Here is a 15,683-nt window from a genome sequence, read left to right as displayed (position 1 = left end):
CTGACTGATGAAAGCTACTTAGAACAGTGCGTGTCAAGAAGAAAACAGGTAAATAAGTGAGAGAGAAAAGGAGCAAGAGGAAATAGATTTTCAAGGTTTTCAGTCTAGAAATGGTATGCAACTACAACACAATGCAGATCACAATGGCCATGGTTACACTAGCCCCGCCTTTCAAAAGGGGTATGATAATGAGCCACTTTGGCAGATGCTAATAAGTATATTGGCAGCCACGTGCATTTCAAAAGTGCTGCTTTCGAAATGCATGCTGCTTGTGTAGACAGGGGCCTTTCAAAAGGACCCCCAGACTTCGAAAGCCCCTTCTTCCCATTTGATTTGGGAAGAAGGGGCTTTCGAAATCCAGAGGGTCCTTTTGAAAGGCCCCTGTCTATATGAGCAGCGTGCGTTTTGAAAGTGGAACTTCTTGAACATGTGTGGCCACCATTATGCTAACGAGGCACAGTATATTTATGGTGGTACCTCATTAGCATCTGACAAAGTGGCTCATTAGCATACCCCTTTCAAAAGGCAGAGGCTAGTATAGCCATGGCCAATATGTTTACAGAAAAGAGATCAAAACTTTAAACAAGAGGGTTATTTTATAACCATACCCAAATAAGTGACTATAAAATAAAAGAATGTTGGGATCCCCCAAACTGTAAATGAAGTAAATGAAATGGGATTCTGATTGATTATAGAGCTTATATCATGTTGCATTGCTGGTTATATGGACTATTTCATTTCTTGATAGTCACTGCATTGCACTTGGGCAATATGAACTGGCGAAAGGGAAAGATTTTATTTCTCTCATTTTATCTGAACAGTTTTGCCTAATCCGATTATTGATCTGTCTGACAGCTGTTTTGTGGCTTCTCTGAAATGTGCAAGTAGTCTCAGTTCAGTCCCCAGTGGACTTGTGTCTACACCATATAAGCTCCCCATGACAATGATTGGCAACAATTGCCTTTTAGGTTGGCAGCTGGATCAAAGGGAGTAAGGAATGAACCGACATGAAGCAGAAAATACAAGGAAACTCTCATTGTCATTGATTTATATGCTGTGTCTGTATAACTAAAAGACTTCAGTTTTCAGTGTTGACAAAAAAATTGCTACCACCTGATTGTTGCCTGAATAAAATGAGAAAGTAGTCTTGGTCTGGTTGTGCAGTATGTAGAACAAAAGGGACCTGAACCCAGTGAGGCTGGTGTGTGCTGTGGTCTCAGAAGTATTAAATAATTGTTAAAATGATTATCTGTTACACTGCAGAAACACTAAGAAATTATTTCAGAACAAAACAAAGCTGACTGAATACATTGAGACAGGGTTGCTTGGAACTGTAATAAACTTCAGGCAATTGAGCCTGCAACATCACAGGATGAAGACACCACATTATACACCATCTCATTGTGTTATCCCCACATTGGTATTACCTGTCATGCCCTCCAGGACATCATCAGAAACATGCAATGTATTTTGTGAGGTGTTTTGCAATCTGATATGGTATTTGAAGGTTACAGTGAAGATTCCTCACTTCACTGTCCAACCATTTTTTGTGACACTACCTGGAGAGCATTTGAGTTGAGGTCTGGGACAGTGGCAGTGAAAGAAAACTTCAGTGAAAAACGATTAGTATCAGCTGCTATTGTCCTGTGGGACTTTTCACTATTTCTAAGTGAATTAATTCTGTGCTTGTGAAAAGTGTTGAATTCACAGCACGTGAGACTAAGAAGTGTCTTTCATTCTGCATAGAAAAGTACCATGGACAACAGCATTGCCCTCCACAACCTCTTGGTGGGTCTCTACTCAGCCTTGCCCGAACTGCCCCAGCACTGGAAGGTTGTTCATAGCAGAGCTGATGGGCCCCAAGGCAAGAGGGGATGTGTGCTGGATCTGTGCTCCAGAAAGGGTGGGACCAAGGCCAGAAAGCACATGGCCTATGGTGGTCAGCCCTTAGCATCACTCAGACTGTGGCACTGGGCCCCATCCTGCCCTCAGAGCTGGCAGAGGGGCTCAGCAGCACTGCCTTGGCACTTCAGAGGGGACCTTCAATGCAGCAGTCGTGATGGCCAGAGCTCCGGAGCCCTTCAAAACTCTGGGCCCTGGGGCAACTACCTCCTGTGCCCTCTCTTCCATCAGTGGGACTGGTTTATCACTCAGTCCTCAGTTTCTTTGGTCATAATTAGGGCATCAATGAGAACTATTTTACTGGTAACTTTTTACAGTACCAATAATTGTGCACTAGGAACTGAACTGAAGACACACTTCACAAAAGCCACCAAAATAGCCATCACCTAAAACTGACACTTATGCTATGTCTGCACAGGGCAGTAAGCTTGAAAGAAGCTACACAATTTGTGCTATGCAAATTGTGCAGCTTTTTCCAAGTAGATTTCAAAATAGGCTATTTCAGCATGTGTCGCTGTCTAAATGGTGCTACATGCCAAACTAAACTGCTATTTCAAGTCATCCCTCTACTCCTCATGCAATAAGTTGTACAGGGGTGCTGGAATAACATACCTGTTATGTCAAAAACTGTTTTGAGATAACGGGCATTTTGTATAGATGCGAGCAGCTATTTCAGGATACAACTGTGTCCCTGTTAGCCGATGGCCAAGGATGTTTGGTGAGGTGCCAGCTATGCCCGTTTTATACCATCCGTGACTTTAGCTGCTAGAGCTCAGAGCCCCTTCGCAGTGGGCAGTCAACACTGACTGACAGGTGCCCCAATGGCAGCACTAAGAGCCTTTCCACACCCGTGACTTTAACTGCTAGAGCTCAGAGCTCCTTCGCAGTGGGCAGTCAGGATTGACTGACAGGCGCCCCAAGAGTTTGCCCCGTGGAGGCGGCACAACTCAATGCTAGGCTCTTAGTACTCTCACCTAATGGCCAGGCTTTATAGCCAAAACGGCTGAGGTTCTTTAATTGTGTTGGCTGCTTTACAGTAAACCAGAGAAACAAGTCAGGCTTATGCACAAATGGTTACCAAAATGTATTAAACTAGATTCTAATCATGTGGTTACAAAATTGCTAGTGCCTACTTATTTAAATGTATAGATGTTACACACACAAACAAGTTACAAAGCTGAAGCCACAATCCCAAAGAAAGACAACAAAGTATAGAGCTCTATTTCAAAATATGTGTACACTAAAGATAGGAGATCAGGTGTGGGTGCTTCTTACCCTCCTTGCATCTCTCGATTCCAGCGGTGCCAAGCCAGGATCGGTCACTCAATTCCGCGGAAAGACGAATAAGGGACAAGGCTCAGGGACCCTCTTAGCTGCAGAAGCCTTGGGAGGCTGTCACTTATCTGACCAGCAGATAGATAGTGAAAAGCACTCAAAAATCATGGTGCTGTAGGTCCCATACTTATACCTCTGTAATCCTTTATTCTCTTTCTCCTTTCTTATGCCAAATTGGTGTTGGTCTGTCTGGGCGACGCCAGCTCCCGCAAGAGTAGTTTACACTTGCAAGGGAGAGAAACAATAAGTTTCGACTACTGGACATTCTTTTATTAGGGTAAATATTTTCCCACCTAGGATGTAGGTGTGTGTGCATCACGTTATTTAGTAGGGGCTAAGAGCCATGTCTGTCACAGCTTCTCTGTCTGCTGTGAGCCTAATCGTTGTATATGTTCCCAGAGGCACATTGCAGCAGCACACCTGTGCTTCTCACAGCTTCAAAGGCTGTGCTGGAATTTATGTTAAGTGCCCTGTTGTTTTGGCTCCCTTGTGTTCCCAGCAACGCTGGTCTGAGAGGGGGCTGGCTGTCTGGCTACAGTCCCACAATAAAGTCCACCATCTAGACATAGCGTTACTGACCAGGGCTGGACTTGTCCATTGAACTAGGGCTGAAAGAGTCAATATCCCACTACTTACCTTTTAGGTGTTCAGCTCCTTCCCACTTTACCCATACCCCGTTTTGTGAATTACACTGCATTTTTTCTCTCCAAGCAGTTATAAGCATTTTTATTATTTTCATTATTTTGACATACACGTTTCCTTTCAACTTTAAAGACTCGCTCAAACTAAGGCAATATCTTATCAGTTACGTTACAAGTAGCATTGCCAGGCTCCTTAAACAAAAATTATTAGAACTAACAAATAGGTCACAATCTTGGCAACCATCCTATATGAGACAGTATAATCTGCTAATAAACGTGTTGTCATGGAAACTGACAATAAAGAAACTTGTTGTCAGTTTAACCTGTATTTTAGGCTTAAATGATTAACACATTAAGCCAAAGGCATCTGCATTTCAAAGCAGTGCTTCCATTTCTTTTCTATATCCTTGCCACCCAAACCTAGCCTGTACTCCTCTACTGGCGGCTGGGACCAGAGGCAGATGCAATTTTGACTTGACAATAAAACTAGTCCTTTGCCTTTCAGGAGATTCATATTTAATTTGTCAGACGAAGCGCCCAGGGCATTTTCCCCCAAATGGAACGTAACTTTTTTCACTTCTATATCCCAGTCTAATATCTGACAATTTCAGGTCAAACATGCAGTGTATTGACACACAACATATGCTATATCTTCAGTGGAAATTGTTTAGATTAATGCTGTAAAAAGAGGATGTGATGGAAGTTAACGTTTACTATGCCTAAGAAGCTGAATGCACCAAACACAGGCACGATACTAGCTCACAAACATGTCTGCATCACTACTGGAAGTTTAGGTTAGCTTGGTATTAGAGAATCCTGTGAAGCTAGACTTGACAGGTAGCAGTAGCCAGCAGGTCTGGAGTGGCAGCCTCCCAACACCTATTGATTGTCTCAAGGTGGTATTTAAACCAGGAAGCCAGTCTTAGAACTTGCCTGAGCAACAACGTAGATGGTTTATGCACTTTCGCTCAAGATTCTGCTTGTTGTAGACCAGAAATGCTGGCTTCTTTTGTCCTTGACTTTGCTATCCGATCACTGTCTATAACCTGCTGCCTAATTCTGACTTTCTGGCATTCTGACCTGGCTTAACTCTGACCCCTGCTATTCATCTCCCAACTCCACCTTAGCAGCTGATTGGTGCATGCAAGCTGCCCAGGGCCTTCCCCTGCCACATGGTTGCCTACAGGGTGGTGACAGTAATTGTATTAATAAATTACAACAGATACAGCATCAGTATGGAAACTAGAATGTCAACTTACCTCAATTCTTAACCAATCTCTCACAGAGTAGCTATAAAGCCTGCAAAGTAAATTGTAGTGTGCAAGCTTTTATATGCTATGTCAGCGGTGCATGGCTGATCTGTAGTAACTTAATGTGTTGTCATTTTCTAGGCAAAGTCACTAAAATCCATCAATGTTCATACAATTTTTGATCTGTATCACCTGTGACTAAAGACTACAGGCCACATCTTCAACAATTCTTCACAGCCAGCAACTTTCATTCAGCTTCTCCTACTCACCTTTAAGCCAGTAGCAAAACTTCCCAAGGCTTCCACAGAGCAGGATCAGATCCATTGTTCTAGTGCATAGATAAGATTAGACTGCAACTAATCTTATCCATGAAGCTACTACTTTCCTTCATCGTGTTGTGATGAAAAGTTCAATATCAAACAAGTGAAATTCTTCTTGCTCAGGACAAGCAACATTTAAGAAAAACCCACACATTTAAAGCACACTATAAATTTTGCATAAAACTCATTCTGGTGAAGAACAGAGAATAGATCTTGTTCATTAGCTGATACAGTTTTATAATTCGAAAAGAGTCCTGATGTAAATTTCACATATGATGGACGAGATCCGTGGCTTGTGTGAATCAGGGGTGTTTAATTAGATTTATTCCAGGTGCAGATATGGCTTGTCTGCGATTTGTGCCATGAGTTTGTTTGTTGTTTAGTTAGTTGGTTAGATGTTTTGTGATACATTAATGTAATAATATTTGATATACTTAATTGCCAAATGAGCCAATTGTTTTATTTGAATTTCTAGATGGCTTTTTGGTTAGGAATACAGCTATGACACAATTAATTCTACTATTGTGCTTTGGAAAATAATGACTGCATTATACATGGCACTTGTTCTAATAAACTCTGGTGTATCGGTGTATCCCTAAAACTCTAACATGCAGCAGTAGCTGTTCTAGAAACAACACTAGCCAAAGTAGAGCAGATAAGATTCTCTTATAGTCTTTAAAATGGCTGTTTGACTATCCATAAGTTTTCTCTAAATCAGTAGTAAAAGGGGAAGGGATTTTACTGAAAGATTCCAAACAAAGGCAGAATTATTTTTTCTGTATAGATTCTAAGTCTTCAAGGCCAAAAGGGAGCATTATGATTTTATATTCAGAACTCAAACTTTTATTCTTCTGAAAATATTTTCACAAAAGAATAGTTAAGTTAGAATAATGTCTTTGGTAGAAACTAAGCTCTCAGCTACAGATGAGACAAAATTATTGGACTCAGATATGCTGTTTCAGGACTTTCCTCTTCAGTAGCCTATCCAAACAGTTCAGTACATTCAGAAGGCTTTCTATACATAACCACTCAATTTATGAAAATTGTCCACTTATTTTTTAGTCAAATGACAGAATGGCTACGTCTACATGTGAACGCTACATCGAAATAAGCTATTTCGATGAATAACGTCTACACGCCCTCCAGGGCTGGTGCCGTCGACGTTCAATGTCGAAGTTGGGCAGCACCACATCGAAGTAGGCGCTGCAGGGGAACGTCTACACGGCAAAGTAGCACACATCGAAATAAGGGTGCCAGGAACAGCTGCAGACAGGGTCACAGGGCGGACTAGCGCTTCCGGGGCAACAGCTAGCCGCTCCCTTAAAGGGCCCCTCCCAGACACACTCAGCCTGCGCAGCAAGTGGTCTGCAGAGCCATAGGCACGCACACCTCGGGCGACACAGTCATGGACCCCCAGCAGCAGCAGCAGCAGCAGCAGCAGCAGCAGCCATAGGTCCACCCAGCTGCCCCTGTAGGAGCAGTGCTCGCCCTGCTCGATGTCATGCAGGAGGCAGCTGATCACATCCTAGCCACAGAGGAGGAGCTGCCCGCAGGGGAGGAGGAAGCAACCCCAAACCCTGCAGCCTCCCCGCCGCCCCACAGCCGCACACGCTGCCGGCTGTGGAGCTACCCCACGAGCACCAACTAGTGGGAGCAGCTGGTGGTCGGAGAGTGGGACAACGACCGGTGGCTCCACAACTTTCACATGAGCCGGTAGACATTTCTGGAGCTATGCCAGTGGCTCACCCCTGCACTGAGGCACCAGGACACCGCCATGCAGCGTGCCCTCAGTGTGGAGAAACGGGTCGGCATTGCTATCTGGAAGCTAGCCACTCCAGACAGCTACCGATCTGTGGTCCAGCAGTTTGGCGTCGGCAAGGCCACCATTGGGGCTGTCCTCATGGAGGTAAGAGGACCCACGGGGGGAAGGGGAGGCAGCCCTGGCAGGGGAGGGGAGGGGAGAGGAGGGGAGCCCTGGCAGGAGAGGGCTGCACACCCCTCATTGGTGCTCTCCCATGTGCTTCCCCTGCAGGTCGTCTGCGCCATCAATGCCCTGCTCCTCCACAGGCTCATGAGGCTTGGGGACCCGGATGCCGCCATCGCGGGGTTTGCCACCCTGGGCTTCCCCAGTTGCTTCGGGGCTCTGGATGGGACCCACATCCCCATCCATGCCCCGGAGCACAGTGGAGGATGCTACTTAAACAGGAAGGGCTACCACTCAGTGGTCCTCCAGGCCTTGGTGGACAGCTGGGGCCACTTCCTGGACATATATGTGGGCTGGCCTGGCAGCACCCATGACGCCTGGGTATTCCGGAATTCGGGCCTGTGCCGCCGGCTGGAGGCAGGGACCTACATCCCTCAGCGGGAGATCCCTGTGGGGGACACCACCATGCCCCTCTGCATCATCGCAGATGCGGCATACCCCCTCCGGCCCTGGCTCATGAACCCTTACATGGGCCACCTGTCAGCCAGCCAGGAGCGCTTCAACATGCGCCTGAACCATGCGCACCAGGTGGTGGAGCACACATTTGGGCTCCTCAAAGGGCACTGGAGGTGTCTCCTCACCCGCCTCGATGTGGGCCCCACCAACATCCCCCAGATTGTGGGCGCGTGCAGCACCCTCCACAATGTCGTCGAGAGCAAGGGGGAGGCCTTCTTTCAGGGCTGGGCTGTGGAGGCTGGCAGGGCCGATGTGCAGCCACCCGCTGCCCCCAGTCACCAGGTTGACCCCGAAGGGACCTGGGTCCAGGAGGCCCTGCAGGCCCAGTTCGACAAGACTGCGGGGTGAACGCTGGCAGGCCCCCCACTGCACCCCCCATCCTCCACAACACTCCCTGCCCCTACACCCACACCACAGAGCACCCAAGAGCACACCCCCCGCACTTTTCTTGTAATAAAAACAGACATTTGTTCGTCAAACCAGAATATATGTTGAACTCTTATTATTATTATCATAACTATTTACAGGCAAAATAAATATTATATATATATGTATTATAATAAGATAAGATGACAGGAAAAAAGGGGAAGGCAAGGAAGGGGAGAACTATTTACATGGGGGGGCAGGTATCATCATAACAACATAACAGGGGTCTAATACAAACTATTTACAAAAGATAAGTGAAGGGGATATATACAAAGTGGGGGGGCCACGTCCTGGGCCCCACATCCCCTAATGTCCAGCGCTGGGGGTGGGTGGCCGCAACCCATGCCTCGGCCTCAGCCCTGGCCGGGGCTGCCTGGGGGCCGGGCGGACCAGTAGATATGGCTGGCGGGTGTCAGCTGGCCCCAGGTCTCCCTCAGCGGAAGGTCCCTCGGTGGCGGATGGCGGTGCGACAGCGGGTGGAGCAGTGGGTGAAGCGGTCGGTGGAGCAGGCAGGGCGGGCAGAGTGGTGGCCGGCGTGGCATGGGGGGCCAGGTAGTCCGCGACACACTCAAACGTGCGCATAAAGGCCCCCCATGCCTCCTGGCGCCAGGCCAGCGCCCACTCCTGGAGTTGGAGGTGCCGCTCCTCCACCTGCAGGCACTGCTCGGAGACCTCCAGCTGCCGACGGAGGATCGCCAGCAGCTGGGGGTCCGTCGCCATCCTGGAGTGCTGGCTCTGCTATTGTCCCCGCCCTGGGGCCGGTCAGTGCTCTGCCAAGGGGCTGGCCTGGACCAATGGCCCCAGTGGGCTCTCCGGGACCACTGAGACCTCGCCGGCGCTCTCTGATCCTTCCGATAGTGCAGCTGCGGAACACAGAGGGGGAAGAAGAGTGGAGACAGCCATTAGTGTGGGCCCCGAGCTATGGCCCTTGTCCCCCCACCCCTCTGCTGCTGGTTCCCCATCCCTGTCCCCAGGAGATGCTGCTGCTGCTGATGGGTGTCCCACCCCCTCCCCCCGGGGGGACCCTAGGTTCCGCTCCCCCCATCCCCAGGGATGGGGCATGGCACTGTCGTGCTGGGGGGACAGGGGCTGATGCACTCCTGTGAGGGACATGCCACTGCTGTCCTTGGGGCCATGGTCTTCTGGGCATGTAGAGGGCCCTGGTCATGTCTGTTACCCCCGCCCCTCAACCCCGGGGGTGTGCACCAGGGGGGTACATACCTGACGGTCCGCTCCCACGGTCAGGAGACACCCGGTGGGCAGACACCCTGCTGGAGCTCCGGGACGGCAGGATTATTTGGAGCCCCCCGTCGCTGGAGGAGGAGCTCCCCCTCCTCCTCCTCCAGCATCCCAGGGGTGGGCTCCTGGGCGGGCCCCTGGGGTGCGGGGCTTACCTCCGGGGTGGACTCCACCTCCGGGGCCTGCTCGGGCTCATCAGCCGAGGTATCAAGAGTGGCCGGAGGGGAGGAGGTGTGCCGGGGGCCCAGGACGGCCCTGAGCTCCCTGTAAAAGGGGCAAGTGATGGGGGCGGCCCCAGATTGGCCGGCCGCATCCTGGGCCCAGGCATAACCCTGCCGCAGCTCCTTCACCTTACTCCTGACATGGTCAGGAGTGTGGGCAGGGTGACCCGAGGCGGCCAGGCCCTCGGCCAGCCAAGCGAATGCATCCGCGTTCCGCCTCTTGCTCCCCATTACCTGGAGCACCTTCTCCTCACTCCAGAGCCCCAGCAGGTCCCGAAGCTCGGCCTCCGTCCAGGAGGGGCCCCACTGCCGCTTCCCAGCCTGCCTGCCGGGCTGGGAGCCCTGTCTCCCCTTGTGGGAGGTGCCCTGGGGGCGCTTCGGGGCTGGCAGGTGGCCACTGCAGTGGTGGGGGGGGGGTGTGGCTGCAGAGGGGCGTGCAGGTTGGCCACGTGGCTGGGCTGCCGCCTGCACGCTCTCTCAGCTTCCTGCACAGGAAAGCAAGGGTGGGTACCTTTAAGGGGCCACTGCACGCAGCGACCATCGAGCTCAGGGGCTGGAGAGAGCGTCTCTCAACCCCTCAGCTGATGGCCACCATGGCGGACCCCGCTATTTCGATGTGGCGGGATGCGCAACGGCTACACGTTCCCTACTTTGATGTTCAACGTCAAAGTAGGGTGCTATTCCCCTCTCCTGATGGGGATAGCGACTTCGACGTCTCGCCACCTTATGTCGATGTCAACTTCGAAATAGCACCCGCCACGTGTAGCCATGGCAGGCGCTATTTCGAAGTTGGCACGGCTACTTCGAAGTAGCCAGCATGTGTAGACGTGGCTAATGTGTGATATTTGGTATTATTCAGACACTTGTTTTGACATAGAGAATTTAGAATTCCATCCATCCATATCCTGAATAAATTTGTTTTTTGAACACAGGATGTTACTTAGAAACATTTCAGAAATATCTTTTTAGATTTACCAATCAAAGAAAATGGGAGGGAACATGCCTTCTTGTCAGAGGGTTTATGATGATTAAAGTTGTCAGACCTGCTAATAGTGTATCTGAATTTGGCTCAGATGAACTGTATAATAAAGTAGTTCAAGTGAGTATGCAAATCTGTTTAACAGAAGATGCACATCGTGAGCATTGATAGTTTTGTAAGTACATTTATAATAATGCATACTATGTAAATACCAAGGAAGAGGTTCTAAATCCTGCTCTGGCTCCTTTATGCTGGGCAAAAGGCCAGGACCAATACAAAGGGTTTCTAAAAGCCTTGAATTTGGCTAGTGAAGAATTGCCCCAGTGTGGGAACTCAGGAAGATAGCACAGCCTGTGCCTCTGAATTCCCTTTTACAGGCCTTGATGCAGAGAAGCTGGGGCAACAGCATGCAGACTGGAGATTCAGAACTGTTGAAATGACTGCACAGACAGGATCAGTCACCAGCCCAGCCCAGAACCAGGAGGGTACAATGGTAGCTTCAAACTTTCTTAACCTCTTCTCCCTCTTATTCTACCACACATGTAATTCTGACAGATCCAGGTTACCAGCACCAGGCATTAAACCTGTGATCATAAGGGCTAAAGCACTGTTTTCTACTGCATGAGCTGAAGACTAGCTGCTTGTTAGACAAGGCTGTAGAGCAAAGACTTTACTCACCCTACTATGAGGTCTCAGTGCCTCTGGGTACTACATACATATTAGAGTTTATTTCCGGATTAACTTCCTCTTATTGGTGACTAAACAAATGACTTCATCGATAAACTCTCTATTTGCTACTGGTGACATGACACACAGTTTTGTGGTTGAGTTGGTACCACCTTCTCTTGTGTTCCTGGGTGGGTGGATGCAATAAGTGCACGTTGGAGCAGTTCCCAACAGGAAGTGGGCAATGAGGACAAGCTGTAATGCTCTTTCTCCCTCAGCTTTCATGGCGCCAGTGGGGTTGTTAGAAACACCAGGAAGGAGAGCAGATCAGCACCACTCTAATGTCCTGAAGGAGTGCAGGTTCTTTCCTTGCTTATTATTCATAAGGGCTGTATCTACACTAGCAAGCTCTTTCAAAAGATTTTTTGAAAGAAGGGGGCTCTTTTGAAAAAGGCCATTGAGCATCTTCACATGAAAAGCATTCTTTCAAGAGCAAATCGAAAGGATGTGGTGCTACTTTCAAAATCACTCTTCCTTTCCCATTTTAGGAAGAGCGCCCCCTTTCAAAAGCTTCTTTCAAAAGAAAACATGTAGACACCCTGCAGGGCCCTTCTTTCAAAAGAACAGTCTTCATTTTCAATCCCTGGCCCATTCTTTCAAAAGAGTGGACGCTGTGTGGATACTCTCTTTTGAAAGACCAGCTCCCTCTTTTGATCCGCTTTTTTGTGTGTGGACGCACTCTTTCAAAAGAAGCTCTTTTGGAAGAGATCTTCTGGAAGAGCTTCTCTCAAAAGACCTCTGTGGTATAGACTTAGCCAAGCTGTGTTGAAACACACCCAGTCCTTGGCAAAAAGATGGCAGGTCAGAAAATGATAGCAAAAAAAAGCTCGTTTATGATTTTAAAAGTCAGTGGCACTTAGGCTATTTGAAATTTTTATGCTAAATGCCCAAGGTCTGATCTATAACAGAAAATTAGATCGTCATAACTATGCCACTCAGAGGTGTGAAAAATCCAAATAGTTAAGATGACCTAAGTTCTGCGTTGGGCCATAGAAGGTTGATGAAAAAATTCTTCCAACAGACTATTTACCAGAGAAGCCATCTGCACTGGGCTAATGTGACAAAAAGTGGGAGCTAGGCATGCAGTCAAAAGATTATCATCATCAGTGGAGCAGGAGACCTGTCAAGACACCACACCAGTGAATTCTGAACAATTACATTGGTGACCCTGACTTCTGACTACTACATTAGTTTTTTCCCTTGTCTGTTAACCAGTTATCAATCCATGAGAGGACCTTCCCGCCCATCCCATGACAACTTATGTTACATAAAAGCCTTTGATGAGGGACCTTGTCACAGGCTTTCAGAAAATCTAAGTACGCTATATCCACTGGATCCCACTTGTCCGCATCCTTATTGACCCCCTCATAGAACTCTAATAGATTAGTAAAGCATGATTTTGCTTTACAGAAACCATGTTGACTTTTCCCCAACAGATTATATGCATCTATATGTCTAACAATTTTATTCTTCGGTTCATCCCAAATTACCAAAGAAGGAGATAGATTTGTTTCTTTAATTATGTAATAAGAAGGCAGGCAGAAGAGGTGCTGAAAGAAGCCTGGATATACTAAGACAGAGTTTAAGTAATATCCTGTCTCCATTATACTAATAAAGTCCTTTGATCAGGGTTTGAAGCAAGCAACTCATTCTCTGACCATTGGACTTGGTACCTGAATCTATATTTATACCATACTGGTGTCATTGGAAGCTGTGGGTCTTAAGCTCTTTCAAAAAACAAGCTAATCAGCTATAGGTGCCTAACTGAATCCACCCATGATAGATGATGTTGGCCATTGCTGCTGTGTAGCACTTTGGTGAATTACTTTTTCCAGGTTTCTCCTGCTTCGGTAACACAAACACAGTAATTCACACATGAAAGATTGCAGCAGCAGTAGTCCAGAAGCAAACGTCTGCTCACAAGCTCAGCGAAACCATTCACTGGAGCATGATCAGAGACATCAGTTTTAATTTTTTTCTTTTTTGTTGTTGACAGAATTTAGATCCCAGATCAAGCATTCACTGCAGAATTAAACTTTTAAGACTACAATATTCCTTCAGATGCAGTACCTTGCTATGCAATCTCATGTCTTCTCTGCCAGACAGTGGGCTACAGACAAATAAAATACAAGCTCATCAGCACTGTGTATTTAAGCAAAATCAAACTAAATTCATATGCAGGTATCCTGCTCTTGTTTTTATGTAGGAAATAATATTTGAATAGATCTGGAATGTGTACCCATTATTTGATTAATAGCATACATGGGGGACATACGGACACTCAGTACATATGTTATCACATATTGAAAAGATGATATTGTGTCTCCTATTGTTTTGTAGCCACACATAAAACTAATTATTACCAGGATATGCATTTTCTGTCAATTCCTTTAAAGAAAACCATTTATTTCATTTATATCTGCTGTAAGTAAATAAACGAAATTCTCTTTCCAATTTGCAGATTTCTCCTCTGCCTTGTCAGTGTTGTTTTGTACATGAAGTACTCATTTAGTTGCAAAAACCAATTATCATCCCTGTCTGGATCCATTAAGAATTTTCCTACAAGTCTTTTCCTCGCTATCACATTTTAAGCAACGCTGTGCATGAATTATTCATATCCCCCATCTTGCAGGCAGGGTTTTTTTATTAAATTTGATCATAATAATAGTTATTACCACAGTCATGGCAGTTTTATGAGTATTCTTCAATGCCATTACCTGGAAAGATTTCAATCAAGAAATATAAAAGATGCAAATCAATTTCCATAATAAAATTAAACTGTACTATCTACTCTTTCATCCTTGCAATAGAATTGACTGACAGTTTCTCCCTGATAGTGACAGCAGATAACTTTCAGGTACAGTAATGGAGAATGGCAGGTTCTCTTGCTTGTGTATCCTAAGAAATGCACTGTTTACTTGCATGGCCAGTAGCTAATGCTCACTAAAGCACACCATATAAAATGCAAATATGCAGTTTACAAACTTCTTTCCTGCCAAGACAATTATTTTTATTTGGCAGTATCTGATTTGCTTTTTGTCAGTTGAAGTGGTACAGGATAAATGTGCTAATGAAACTTCTGTATTATGGTCTATGTGGAGTAGGAGCGATGATGTCTTTCCCAAATGAATGACTTCCTGATTCCATGCCATAATGTCAGGCTTTCCAAGTGAAATCTCCCCCTTTATTTTAAATTCCATCATATTACCTTTTCCAAAGCTGCAGCTGTGTCTACACTACAAGGGAACATCGAAAAACAAAATCAAAATAAGGGATTTCAAAATAGCGCGGCTACACACACAAAACGGGTTGCTGTACCGATCCGCTATTTTGAAAGAACCTCCCCCACATGCTTCGAAAGGGAGCGTCCACACAGGAACCCGGGCTCTTTCGAAATAATCACCTAGGAAACACCATGCATGGGGTCACATGGCTGACAAGCCCTCCCGGGTCCCACATCCAGCAGCCATCTTAAAGGGCCCCTCCCAAACACGCTCACCCTGCACACACAGAGCACCGCAGAGCAGTACACAGCACTGCATGGACCGTGCTCTGAGAACAGGAGGAGAATGGAGCAACAGCAGCTGCCCAAGGCTGATGCCTCCACCCACACCGAGACCCAGGTGGTGATTGCCATCCTGGGCATGGTGGATGCCCAGAGGCCCACCTTCCCCCCTGCCCACAGGGGTCTTACAGGCCCTGGCAACTGGGCAACCACTGCTACCCATTCCCCAGCCCTCTCACGGCGCCTCGGGAACCACCCCAGCAGTGGCAACTGGTGGAAGAGGCTGTTACTGGGCCAGTGGGATGATGAAAGGTAGCTCAAGAACTTTAGAATGACAAAGCAGACATTAATGCAGCTGTGTCAATGGCTCACACTTGCCCTGCAGCATGTGGACAGCCACATGCAGCCCATGCTCCCAGTCAAGAAGTGTGTGGGCATCGCCCTCTGGAAGCTCACCACACTGGACAGCCACCGTTCAGTGGGGCACCAATTTGGGGTGGGCAAGGCCTCCGTTGGAGCCATCCTCCTGGAGGTAAATCAGACCAGGGCCCCACACCCACCCCGGGAAGGTGGGGGGAGAGGGCCCCCGGGACAGGGGGTCTGCAGGGGAAGGAGAGGGGGCAGGGGCTTGCAGGTGGGGGGCTTGCAGGGGAAGTGTGGGGATGGAGAGCACCCTCATGTGCAGGCCCCACATGTCAG

Source organism: Carettochelys insculpta, chromosome 3, assembly GCF_033958435.1.
Source record: "Carettochelys insculpta isolate YL-2023 chromosome 3, ASM3395843v1, whole genome shotgun sequence".
NCBI lineage: Eukaryota > Metazoa > Chordata > Testudines > Carettochelyidae > Carettochelys > Carettochelys insculpta.
This window is presented reverse-complemented; position numbering follows the sequence as displayed.